Raw genomic sequence first — 12,386 nt, forward strand, 5'->3', positions numbered from 1 at the left:
CTTTTTGTTTTTCTGTTTCCTTTTTTTTTCGAAAAGGAGGGATTCCCCGGCCTCTGCATCAGAACGATGCATACGGCCACAAGAGCCAATCGTTCAGACGATTGAGGATAGTATAAGAAGAGATGGATGGTATGTTTGGTTTTGGCATCTAACCCATGATTTCCCCGGCATTGCCCAACAAAACGTCGCGTGCTAATTTTACAAAAAACTTGGTGTATATTTCATAATTTTCGTCGTCGTCATAGACAAAAAAAATAAAATAAAAATTGATCGATTCAACACTCCTCATCTTCATCACTTCTTCGGACGGAACATAGTGCCGTCGCCATAGCTACTTGGTCCATGGTAAGAGAAGGAACAAAATCATTGCACTATGTGGTTGCTGCTCCCACAACGGATGGTTCGGATCCAGAAGACTCTTATTTGTTGTGTTGTCGCTTTTCACCGTCATGTATAGCAACATCATGCCGGACGTAAAATTCTAAAGGCATGACATCAAAACCAACACAACACAACCAACACATAGATGTGCATTCTCCTGCGCGGCGCTCGCCTCCCGGCACCAAAACAACCAACCAAAGGTGGGAGACAGAAGCGCAACCGGAGGTGAAAGGCTTGTTTTAAACACCAAATCAAACCTAGCGGTAGCACACGCATGGAAACCATGTGTCTGGTGCTCGAGGGTTTGTGATATGTTGGGCTTCAATGTGGTTTATAGTGCAAGGTAGAAGAAAAGATGTTGTTTAAGGGGGGAAATAACAATACGTGCTAGTAATAGCAGCAGTCTGTGATTTGAAGAAAGACGGAGGGCTCCGGAGGCCACACAAGGCGCAAGATGCTTCAGTTTATCTTCTTGGGCTTCAGTTACCAGTTGATGAGTGGTCGCTCCGTGCGTTGCTCCATGCAAAGGCGGGTGGGGCCCACATGCAGGTTGACATGTCGACCGACAGAGAAATAAGAGGCTACACCGCTGGCCGGAGACGGAGCAGTCGAGGAACACACCCTCAACTACATCCTCATTCTTGCACTGGGGATTTTGAACCTTACGGCTCAGCACGACCAATCTCGACGTCGGTTCTCGCGGACAAAACAATTTTCACAAGAAAGAAATTACAACACAAAGGTTTTCTAAAGCTTCCTCCAAAACTTAGATATTTTTAGGCAGCTTCCCCAAAAACTCGATACAGGTATTTACCCTGAAAGCCACAAGGCCGTGTACATAATAAAACTTGCAAAAGAGCGGAAAGAAACTTGCAAAAGGACGGAAGGATGAATAGGTTGATGACAATGACGAGACGGAGCAATTGTGATAAGTGACGAAACATGATTTTGTTACCCCATTGCAACGCACGGGCTCTTTTGCTAGTTATATTTAAGAACGGAGGAAGTACATATGTATATATATATATAATTATTATTTACTAGTAAGAAATTGGCACCAGCTCCACAAGTCCAAGTCTCATCACAGGAGGGAGGACCGAGGACTGGGACTGTGAGAGAATTTACGTGCATATTCCCATTGAATCGCTCCTGTCGTTCGTGCGTACAAGTTTGACTGGCTGACTGACGTAATTTATACGTGGTGGCGGGCAGCCCCCAGTGCAAGCTCGCTTCTCTTGCTTGCTTGGACACGGTCCTAGTCCCATGCAGGACGTACGTACGCGCGCATGGGCAATGGCACTGCTAGTCATGTAAAAAAAATTGACTCGAGAGACGTACGTACTCGCTGTGTACGTAGTACTCCCTTGGTTCCAAATTACTCGTCGCTGAAATGGATGTATCTAGAACTAAAATACATCTAGATACATCCATAAGTGCGACAAGTAATTCGGAACGGAGGGAGTACTTGTCTTGAATTTGTCTAGATACGGATGTATCTAGCACTAAAATAAGTCTAGATAAATCTGTATCTAGACAAATGCAAGACAAGTAATTCGGAACGGAGGGAGTACGTTGGAGCAGTTTACTGTCCCATTCGTACCCCTTGTTTGCTGATGGATAGAAAACGAGAGCCAGCCTCGTTGCAGATTTATAGATAGATAGATATATAGATAGGAACAAGAAGAAGAGATCGGTCTTTCTGAATTGAAGAAGAGGAGATTGATCTAGGCGGCGACGATGACGCATGTGATCTGAGGCCGCCGGATATATAGGATTGGCATTGGCGATGGCACCAGCCACCTCGTGTACGCCGCTCCAATTGGGCTAGCTAGATAGGTCCAGGTACGTGCGCGGTGTGCCCTCGTCGATGCGTCCAACAAGCAGCTGTGACGGAGATTTCCTCTTTCTTTTCGACGAATGCTTAGTTAATGGCGGGCGGGCGGGCGACGTAGACTGTTTTTCTGCTGGTCAAAAAGATGCTTCGTTTGCTTAATCGGATCACTTGAAAAAGAAAAACTGTATGGCTATAGGTCTTTGATTATAAGTGATTTTTAGACGGCAAATAGCAGGGGTGTTTAGGGTTCAGCATTCTTAGGTTATACTCCCTCCGTCCCGAATTACTTGTCATCAAAATGGATGAAAATGAATGTATATAGAACTAAAATACATTTAGATACATCATCCATTTTGATGACAAGTATTTCTAGACGGAGGGAGTATAACAAGGATTAATGATCTATACATGCTCTTAGAGCCTCTACAGCCGGGCACCCCAAACTCGCCTCAAACGCCCGTACGGTTCAATCACTCACCGGCCACAAAAATTTGGCCCAAACGGGACTCAGACGCACGATTGATTGGCACCGCTCATATCCAGTCCAAATATGGTGCGGATATGGAACGCCCGGGCGCGTCAGCCGACCCTGCTGTAGGTCGTAGCGGTCCCATCTGCAGCCACAGAAAATCCTTCCTCACTCATCGATGCATCCAAATTTTAGTCCCATGTTGCCGCGCGAGGTGACGCCGACCGGCTTAAATAGCCGCGCCGGCCATTGGCGGCAAGCTTCTCTGCTGTTGTATTGGTCAATCAATTCTCACCGTGTGAAGGAGATAACTTGACACCAGATTGCATAGCATCAACTGATGTTTGTTCATTGAGTGTCAAGTTCGTGTAGAGAGCCACATCGCTAGAGAGCCACGAGACCACGGTTTTCTACTTTTCCTAGCTTGGAAGGATACACTTGAATTTCCCTTTTGGTCTACCATCTCATTATTTCTAAACTTCATTCGCAAACAAACAAAAAAAATGCCATAGTGCATCCATCAAAGAAAAAAAAACTGAAATGTTAGCACTATGTACCCTGTGTGGCATGGATGTATTGTTTGCTACTTGGGCCGCGAGTGCTCAAGTATGCTAGCCCAGCCCGTGCATACCCTGTTGGCTGGCTCGAGTCAAAGCGATCAAAACCGTGTGCTGAGTGCTCAGCTGACCCCTCTCCTCCTCCTCCGATTATTTTTCTTGTTGTGAGACTGGATGGAATGAGGTGGACTGCCGCCGACGACTTGGTTTGGTCAAAAAGATGCTTTGTTTGGCTAATTGGTTGACTTGGAAAAGAGGGCTATGCATGTTTGATTGTTTTTTTAAAGGAATAACAGGTGTATTCCACTTAATCATGGTGCCCCATATCGGAGATCACCAACCCTGATACAAAGTCTGGAGCATCAGTTGCCCACATGAATAGAGGGTCCAGAGCGCCCCAAGCATACATCGCCAAAGCATGTGCAACCATATTACATTCCCGGTGGCAAAAGAGAAAATCTGAGAATTCAAAGGAAGAGCGACACAAGCTCCTAGCCTCTCTGAACAAGACTCCAAGCTCCGCAGCATCATAGGCTCGCCCTTTCAGCGCCGTGACCATATTCAGGCAGTCAGATTCAAAGACAATGTGTTGTGCCCCTAATTCAGAAACGCCCTCAATTGCTTTCATACACGCAATCATCTCGGCCTGAAGAGGGCTGCGCACATGTTGCATCTTGCCAGCCGCCGCCACTAGAAAAGAGCCATGCTCATCGCGTGCAACAAAACCCCATGCCTCTGCTTAAGACTCTTCATGAAACGCCGCATCCGTGTTTATTTTTATGAGTCCTGCAGCTGGAGGCGTCCATGAATATTTGACTGTAGATGTAGGAGGAGATTTGGTTTGCAGACACGCAAAATCCATCAGGTGTTTGGTGATGAAAGCACTGACCTCACCCGCCGATCGCTGCTTTTCGCCCGCGTAAGTTTTATTCCTTGTCGTCCACCAGTCGGAAGCGAGCAAATATATATGCCTCATAACATCAAAAGCATCAGGCCACTCACATAACGCCCCACGAACATCCTCCAAATTCTGTTCCCTCCAAATCGCCTTCACTTTTTTACATTTCAAGAACAAATGACCACCATCTTCGTCCAGCCTCTGGCACTTGGGACATCTAGTATCCAGCTCAATGTGTTTCCTTTTGATATTGAGCAGAGTAGGCAGGCTGTTGTGTGTTAGTCTCCACAGGAACATGTGAACCTTACCGGGGAGTTGAAGCTTCCAAATATGCTGCCACTTGTCCAGGGACTTACCTTGCTCACTGGAGGGACCAGAGTTTTGTTGCTTATTAGCTTCCTTCAGGTTCACTCCCAGTTGGTAGGCAGACTTCACTGGAAAAAAAAACCTTCTTGTCAAAATGCCAAGAGACTGCATCTTCCATGTCCGATTTTAATGGTATGGCCAGAATAATCCGAGCATCGTTCTGGGTAAATAGCTCCCTCAGAAGCTCTTCATCCCAGTTTTCAGTAATTGGATTGATCAACTCATACACCTTCGAAACAATGGACCTCCCTTGGTGAGCAACAAGTCTCCTTGTCACCCCCCTCGGCAGCCATGGATCCATCCAACAGTTTACTTGAATGCCATCCCTAATTCGCCAAACAATGCCCTCCTTAAGCAGGTCGCGGCCTCAAAGAATGTTGCGGCAGGTGTAGGACATACCCTCTAGAATTGAGCAATCAGGGTGGTACTTCGCCTTCAACACCACCGCGCATAGCGATTCCAGGTTTTGGATCAACCTCCAGCTTTGACGAGCGAGCATGGCCATGTTAAAGATATGAAGGTCGCGGAAACCCAGCCCATCGTCCTTCTTCACCTTCGTGAGTCTTTCCCACCCGATCCAGTGACACTTATGCAGTCCGCCTTGCTGACTCCACCAGTAACGACAAATCATTGAGCTAATTTCTTCGCACAGGCTCTTGGTTAGGTCAAAACAGGACATTGCATAGGTTGGGATGGCTTGCGCCACGGCTTTTATCAGAGTCTCCTTCCCCATCTTGGACAAGAGTTTCTCAATCCAACCCTGGATTCTCCTCCAGATGCTTTCCTTGATGTACTCGAACTCCTTACTTTTTGCTGCTCCTAGATGTACCGATAGACCAAGATAGCGCTCATTTTGTGTTTCAGTACAGATACCAAGGACCTGCAGAACTTGTTGCTTGTTATGATTGCTCGTTTTCTTGCTGAAGAAAGCGGAGGACTTGTCCCTATTGATTTTCTGGCCAGGCTGTTTTTCGTAGACATCCAGAATCTCTTGCAGTCGAGTTGCACTTTCACTGGTAGCCTTCATAATAATCAAGGAATCGTCCGCGAAGAAAAGATGGTTGATACTAGGAGCCCCTGGACAGATCTGAACCCCCTCAATGGAGCGATCTAGCTCAGCTCGCTGCAGCAAGATGGAGAAAGCTTCCGCACAAAGGATGAACAAATATGGCGATAATGAGTCACCTTGCCGCAAGCCTCTCTGGGGAAGGACAACCTCGGTCGGTGTTCGGTTAAACTTGACACGGTAGGAAACAGATCTTACACACTTCATGATCAAACTATACGATCTTGTGCTATGCTTAGGATTGGGTCTCGTCCATCACATCATTCTTCTAATGATGTGATCCCGTTGTCAATGACATCTAATGTCCATAGTCAGAAACCATGACTATCTGTCGACCAACGAGCTAGTCAACTAGAGGCTCACTAGGGACACGTTATGGTCTATGTATTCACATGTGTATTACAATTTCTGGATAATACAGTTATAGCATGAATAAAAGACAATTATCATGAACAAGGAAATATAATAATAACCCTTTTATTATTGCCTCTAGGGCATATTTCCAACAGTCTCCCACTTGCACTAGAGTCAATAATCTAGTTACATTGTGATGAATCGAACACCCATAGAGTTCTGGTGTTGATCATGTTTTGCTCGCGAGAGAGGTTTAGTCAACGGATCTGCGACATTCAGATCCGTATGTACTTTGCAAATATCTATGTCTCCATCTTGAACATTTTCTCGGATGGAGTTGAAACGACGCTTGATGTGCCTGGTCTTCTTGTGAAACTTGGGCTCCTTGGCAAGGGCAATAGCTCCAGTGTTGTCACAGAAGAGTTTGATCAGCCCCGACGCATTGGGTATGACTCCTAGGTCGGTGATGAACTCCTTCACCCAAATAGCTTCATGTGCTGCCTCCAAGGCTGCCATGTACTCCGCTTCACATGTAGATCCCGCCACGACGCTCTACTTGCAGCTGCACCAGCTTACTGCTCCACCATTCAACATATACACGTATCTGGTTTGTGACTTAGAGTCATCCAGATCTGTGTCGAAGCTAGCGTCGACGTAACCCTTTACGACGAGCTCTTCGTCACCTCCATAAACGAGAAACATGTCCTTTGTCCTTTTCAGGTACTTCAGGATATTCTTGACCGCTGTCCAGTGTTCCTTGCCGGGATTACTTTGGTACCTTCCTACCAAACTTACGGCAAGGTTTACATCAGGTCTGGTACACAGCATGGCATACATAATAGATCCTATGGCTGAGGCATAGGGGATGACGCTCATCTCTTCTTTATCTTTTGTCGTGGTCGGGCATTGAGCCGAGCTCAATCTCACACCTTGCAATACAGGCAAGAACCCTTTCTTGGACTGATCCATTTTGAACTTCTTCAAAATCTTATCAAGGTATGTGCTTTGTGAAAGACCTATGAGGCGTCTTGATCTATCCCTATAGATCTAGATGCCTAATATGTAAGCAGCTTCTCCAAGATCCTTCATTGAAAAACACTTATTCAAGTAGGCCTTAATACTGTCCAAGAATTCTATATTATTTCCCATCAAAAGTATGTCATCTACATATAATATGAGAAATGCTACAGAGCTCCCACTCACTTTCTTGTAAACGCAGGCTTCTCCATAAGTCTGCATAAACCCAAACGCTTTGATAATTTCATCAAAGCGAATGTTCCAACTCCGAGATGCTTGCACCAGCCCACAAATGGATCGCTGGAGCTTGCATACTTTGTTAGCATTCTTAGGATCGACAAAACCCTCCGGCTGCATCATATACAGTTCTTCCTTAAGATGCCCGTTAAGGAATGCCGTTTTGACGTCCATCTGCCATATCTCATAATCATAGTATGCGACAATTGCTAACATGATTCGGACGGACTTAAGCTTCGCTACGGGAGAGAAAGTCTCATCGTAGTCAATCCCTTGAACTTGCCGATAACCCTTAGCGACAAGTCGAGCTTTATAGATGGTGACATTACCATCCGTGTCCGTCTTCTTCTTAAAGATCCATTTGTTTTCTATCGCTCGCCAATCATCGGGCAAGTCAGTCAAAGTCCATACTTTGTTTTCATACATGGATTCTATCTCGGATTTCATGGCTTCTAGCCATTTGTTGGAATCTAGGCCCGCCATCGCTTCTTCATAGTTCGAAGGTTCACCATTGTCTAACAACATAATTTCCAGGACAGGGTTGCCGTACCACTCTGGTGCGGAACGTGTCCTTGTGGACCTACGAAGTTCAGTAGCAACTTGATCCGAAGTACCTTGATCATCATCATTATTTTCCTCTTCAGTTGGTGTAGGCATCACAGGAACATTTTCTTGAGCTGCACTACTTTCCCGTTCAAGAGGTAGTACTTCATCGAGTTCTACTTTCCTCCCACTTACTTCTTTCGAGAGAAACTCTTTTTCCAGAAAGGATCCGTTCTTGGCAACAAAGATCTTGCCCTCGGATCTTAAGTAGAAGGTATACCCAATGGTTTCTTTAGGGTATCCTATGAAGACGCATTTTTCCGACTTGGGTTCGAGCTTTTCAGGTTGAAGTTTCTTGACATAAGCATCGCATCCCCAAACTTTTAGAAACGACAGCTTAGGTTTCTTCCCAAACCATAATTCATACGGTGTCGTCTCAACGGATTTAGACGGTGTCCTATTTAAAGTGAATGTAGCTGTATCTAGAGCGTATCCCCAAAATGATAGCGGTAAATTGGTAAGAGACATCATAGACCACACCATATCCAATAGAGTGCGATTACGACGTTCGGACACACCGTTTCGCTGAGGTGTTCCAGGCGGCGTGAGTTGTGAAATGATTCCACATTTTCTTAAGTGTGTACCAAATTCGTGACTTAAATATTCTCCTCCACGATCCGATCGTAAGAATTTTATCTTTCGGTCACGTTGATTCTCTACTTCATTCTGAAATTCCTTGAACTTTTCAAAGGTCTCAGACTTGTGTTTCATCAAGTAGACATACCCATATCTACTCAAGTCATTTGTGAGAGTGAGAACATAACGATATCCTCCGCGAGCCTCAACACTCATTGGACCGCACACATCGGTATGTATGATTTCCAACAAGTTGGTTGCTCGCTCCATTGTTCCGGAGAACGGAGTCTTGGTCATTTTGCCCATGAGGCATGGTTCGCATGTGTCAAATGATTCATAATCGAGAGACTCTAAAAGTCCATCAGCATGGAGCTTCTTCATGCGCTTGACACCAATGTGACCAAGGCGGCAGTGCCACAAGTATGTGGGACTATCGTTATCAACTTTACATCTTTTGGTATTCACGCTATGAATATGTGTAACATTACGTTCGAGATTCATTAAGAATAAACCATTGACCATCGGAGCATGACCATAAAACATATCTCTCATATAAATAGAACAACCATTATTCTCGGATTTAAATGAGTAGCCATCTCGTATCAAACGAGATCCAGATACAATGTTCATGCTCAAACTTGGCACCAAATAACAATTATTAAGGTTCAAAACTAATCCCGTAGGTAAATGTAGAGGTAGCATGCCGACGGCGATCACATCGACTCTGGAACCATTCCCGATGCGCATCGTCACCTCGTCCTTTGACAGTCTCCGCTTATTCCGCAGCTCCTGCTGTGAGTTACAAATATGAGCAACGGCACCGGTATCAAATACCCAGGAGTTACTATGGGTACTGGTAAGGTACACATCAATTACATGTATATCAAATATACCTTTAGTGTTGCCGGCCTTCTTATCCGCTAAGTATTTGGGGGCAGTTCCGCTTCCAGTGACCCTTCCCCTTTCAATAAAAGCACTCAGTCTCAGGCTTGGGTCCATTCTTTGACTTCTTCCCGGCAACTAGCTTATCGGGCGCGACAACATCTTTGCCGTCCTTTTTGAAGTTCTTCTTACCCTTGCCCTTCTTGAACTTAGTGGTCTTATTGACCATCAACACTTGATGTTCTTTTTTGATTTCAACCTCTGCCGACTTCAGCATTGAAAATACTTCAGGAATGGTCTTCACCATCCCCTGCATATTATAGTTCATCACAAAGCTCTTGTAGCTTGATGGGAGCGACTGAAGGATTCTGTCAACGACCGCCTCATCCGGGAGGTTAATCTCCAGCTGGGACAGGCGGCTGTGCAACCCAGACATTTTGAGTATATGCTCACTGACAGAACTATTTTCCTCCATCTTACAACTATAGAACTTGTCGGAGACTTCATATCTCTCGACCCAGGCATGAGCTTGGAAAACTAGTTTCAGCTCCTCGAACATCTCATATGCTCCGTATTGCTCAAAACGCTTTTGGAGCCCCGGTTCTAAGCTGTAAAGCATGCCGCACTGAACGAGGGAGTAATCATCAGCACGTGTCTGCCAAACGTTCAAATCATCTTGCAGTGCTGGGAGAGCAGGTGGGTCACCTAACGGTGCTTCAAGGACATATGACTTCTTGGCAGCTATGAGGATGATCCTAAGGTTCCGGACCCAGTCCGTATAGTTGCTGCCATCATCTTTCAGCTTGGTTTTCTCTAGGAACGCGTTGAAGTTCATCTTGACATGAGCGTTGGCCATATGATCTACAAGACATATTTTGCAAAGATTTTAGACTAAGTTCATGATAATTAAGTTCATCCAATCAAATTATTTAATGAACTCCCACTCAGATTTGACATCCCCTTAGTCATCTAAGTGTTACACGATCCGAGTTGACTAGGCCGTGTCCGATCATCACGTGAGACGGACTAGTCATCGTCGGTAAACATTCTCATGTTGATCGTATCTTCCATACGACTCGTGTTCGACCTTTCGGTCTCCGTGTTTCGAGGCCATGTCTATACATGCTAGGCTCGTCAAGTTAACCCTAAGTGTTTTGCATGTATAAAACTGTCTTACACCCGTTGTATGTGAACGTAAGGATCTATCACACCCGATCATCACGTGGTGCTTCAAAACGACGAACTTTAGCAACGGTGCACAGTTAGGGGAGAACACTTCTTGAAATTGTTGCAAGGGATCATCTTATTTACTACCGTCGTTCTAAGTAAACAAGATGCATAAAACATAATAAACATCACATGCAATTATATAAAGTGGTGACATGATATGACCAATATCATATAGCTCCTTTGATCTTCATCTTCGGGGCTCCATGATCATCTTGTCACCGGCATGACACCATGATCTCCATCATCATGATCTCCATCATCGTGTCTTCATGAAGTTGTCACGCCAACGACTACTTCTACTTCTATGACTAACGCGTTTAGCAATAAAGTAAAGTAGTTTACATGGCGTTCTTCAATGACACGCAGGTCATACAAAAAATAAAGACAACTCCTATGGCTCCTGCCGGTTGTCATACTCATCGACATGCAAGTCGTGATTCGTATTACAAGAACATGATCTCATACATCACAATATATCATTCATCATTCATCACAACTTCTGGCCATATCACATCACATGACAATTGCTGCAAAAACAAGTTAGACGTTCTCTAATTGTTGTTGCATCTTTTACGTGGCTGCAATTGGGTTCTAGCAAGAACGTTTTCTTACCTACGAATAACCACAACGTGATTTTGTCAACTTCTATTTACCCTTCATAAGGACCCTTTTCATCGAATCCGCTCCAACTAAAGTGGGAGAGACAGACACCCGCCAGCCACCTTATGCAACTAGTGCATGTTAGTCGGTGGAACCGGTCTCACGTAAGCGTACGTGTAAGGTTGGTCCGGGCCGCTTCATCCCACAATACCGCTGAAGCAAGATAAGACTAGTAGCGGCAAGCAAGTTGACAAGATCTACGCCCACAACAAAATTGTGTTCTACTCGTACAATAGAGAACTACGCATAGACCTAGCTCATGATGCCACTGTTGGGGAACGTTGCAAAAAATTAAAATTTTTCCTACGGTTTCACCAAGATCCATCTATGAGTTCATCTAAGCAACGAGTCAAGGGAGTGAGTTTGCATCTACATACCACTTGTAGATCGCATACGGAAGCGTTAGAGGGAGCGGTGATGATGGAGTCGTACTCGCCGTGATTCAGATCACCGGAGATCCTAGCGCCGAACGGACGGCACCTCCGCGTTCAACACACGTACGGAGCGTGTGACGTCTCCTCCTTCTTGATCCAGCAAGGGGGAAGGAGAGGTTGATGATGATGGCTCCAGCAGCAGCACAACGGCGTGGTGGTGGTGGAACAGCAGCACTCCGGCAGGGCTTCGCCAAGCACGTGACGGAGGAGGAAGAGGTGTAGCAGGGGGAGGGGGCGTCAGGACTTCAGGGTGCGGCTGCCCCTCTCCCCCCTACCTTTATATAGGCCCCCAAGGGGGGCGCCGGCCATGGGAGATTCAATCTCCCAAGGGGGCGGCGGCCAAGGGGGGAGGAGTGCCCCCCAAGGCATGTGGTGCGCCCCCCCCCCACCCTAGGGTTTCAACCCTAGGCGCAGGGGGTGGGCCTAGGGGGGCGCACCAGCCCACTATGGGCTGGTTCCCCTCCCACTTCAGCCCATGGGGCCCTCCGGGATGGGTGGCCCCACCCGGTGGACCCCCGGGACCCTTCCGGTGGTCCCGGTACAATACCGGGTGACCCCGAAACTTTCCCGATGGCCGAAATACCACTTCCTATATATAATTCTTTACCTCCGGACCATTCCGAAACTCCTCGTGACGTCCAGGATCTCATCCGGGACTCCGAACAACATTCGGTATACTGCATACTCATATTCATACAACCCTAGCGCCACCGAACCTTAAGTGTGTAGACCCTACGGGTTCGGGAGACACGTAGTCATGACCGAGACGGCTCTCGGGCAATAACCAATAGCGGGATCTGGATACCCATGTTGGCTCCCACA

Source organism: Triticum dicoccoides, chromosome 5B (assembly GCF_002162155.2).
Source record: "Triticum dicoccoides isolate Atlit2015 ecotype Zavitan chromosome 5B, WEW_v2.0, whole genome shotgun sequence".
In the NCBI taxonomy this organism is placed as follows: domain Eukaryota; kingdom Viridiplantae; phylum Streptophyta; class Magnoliopsida; order Poales; family Poaceae; genus Triticum; species Triticum dicoccoides.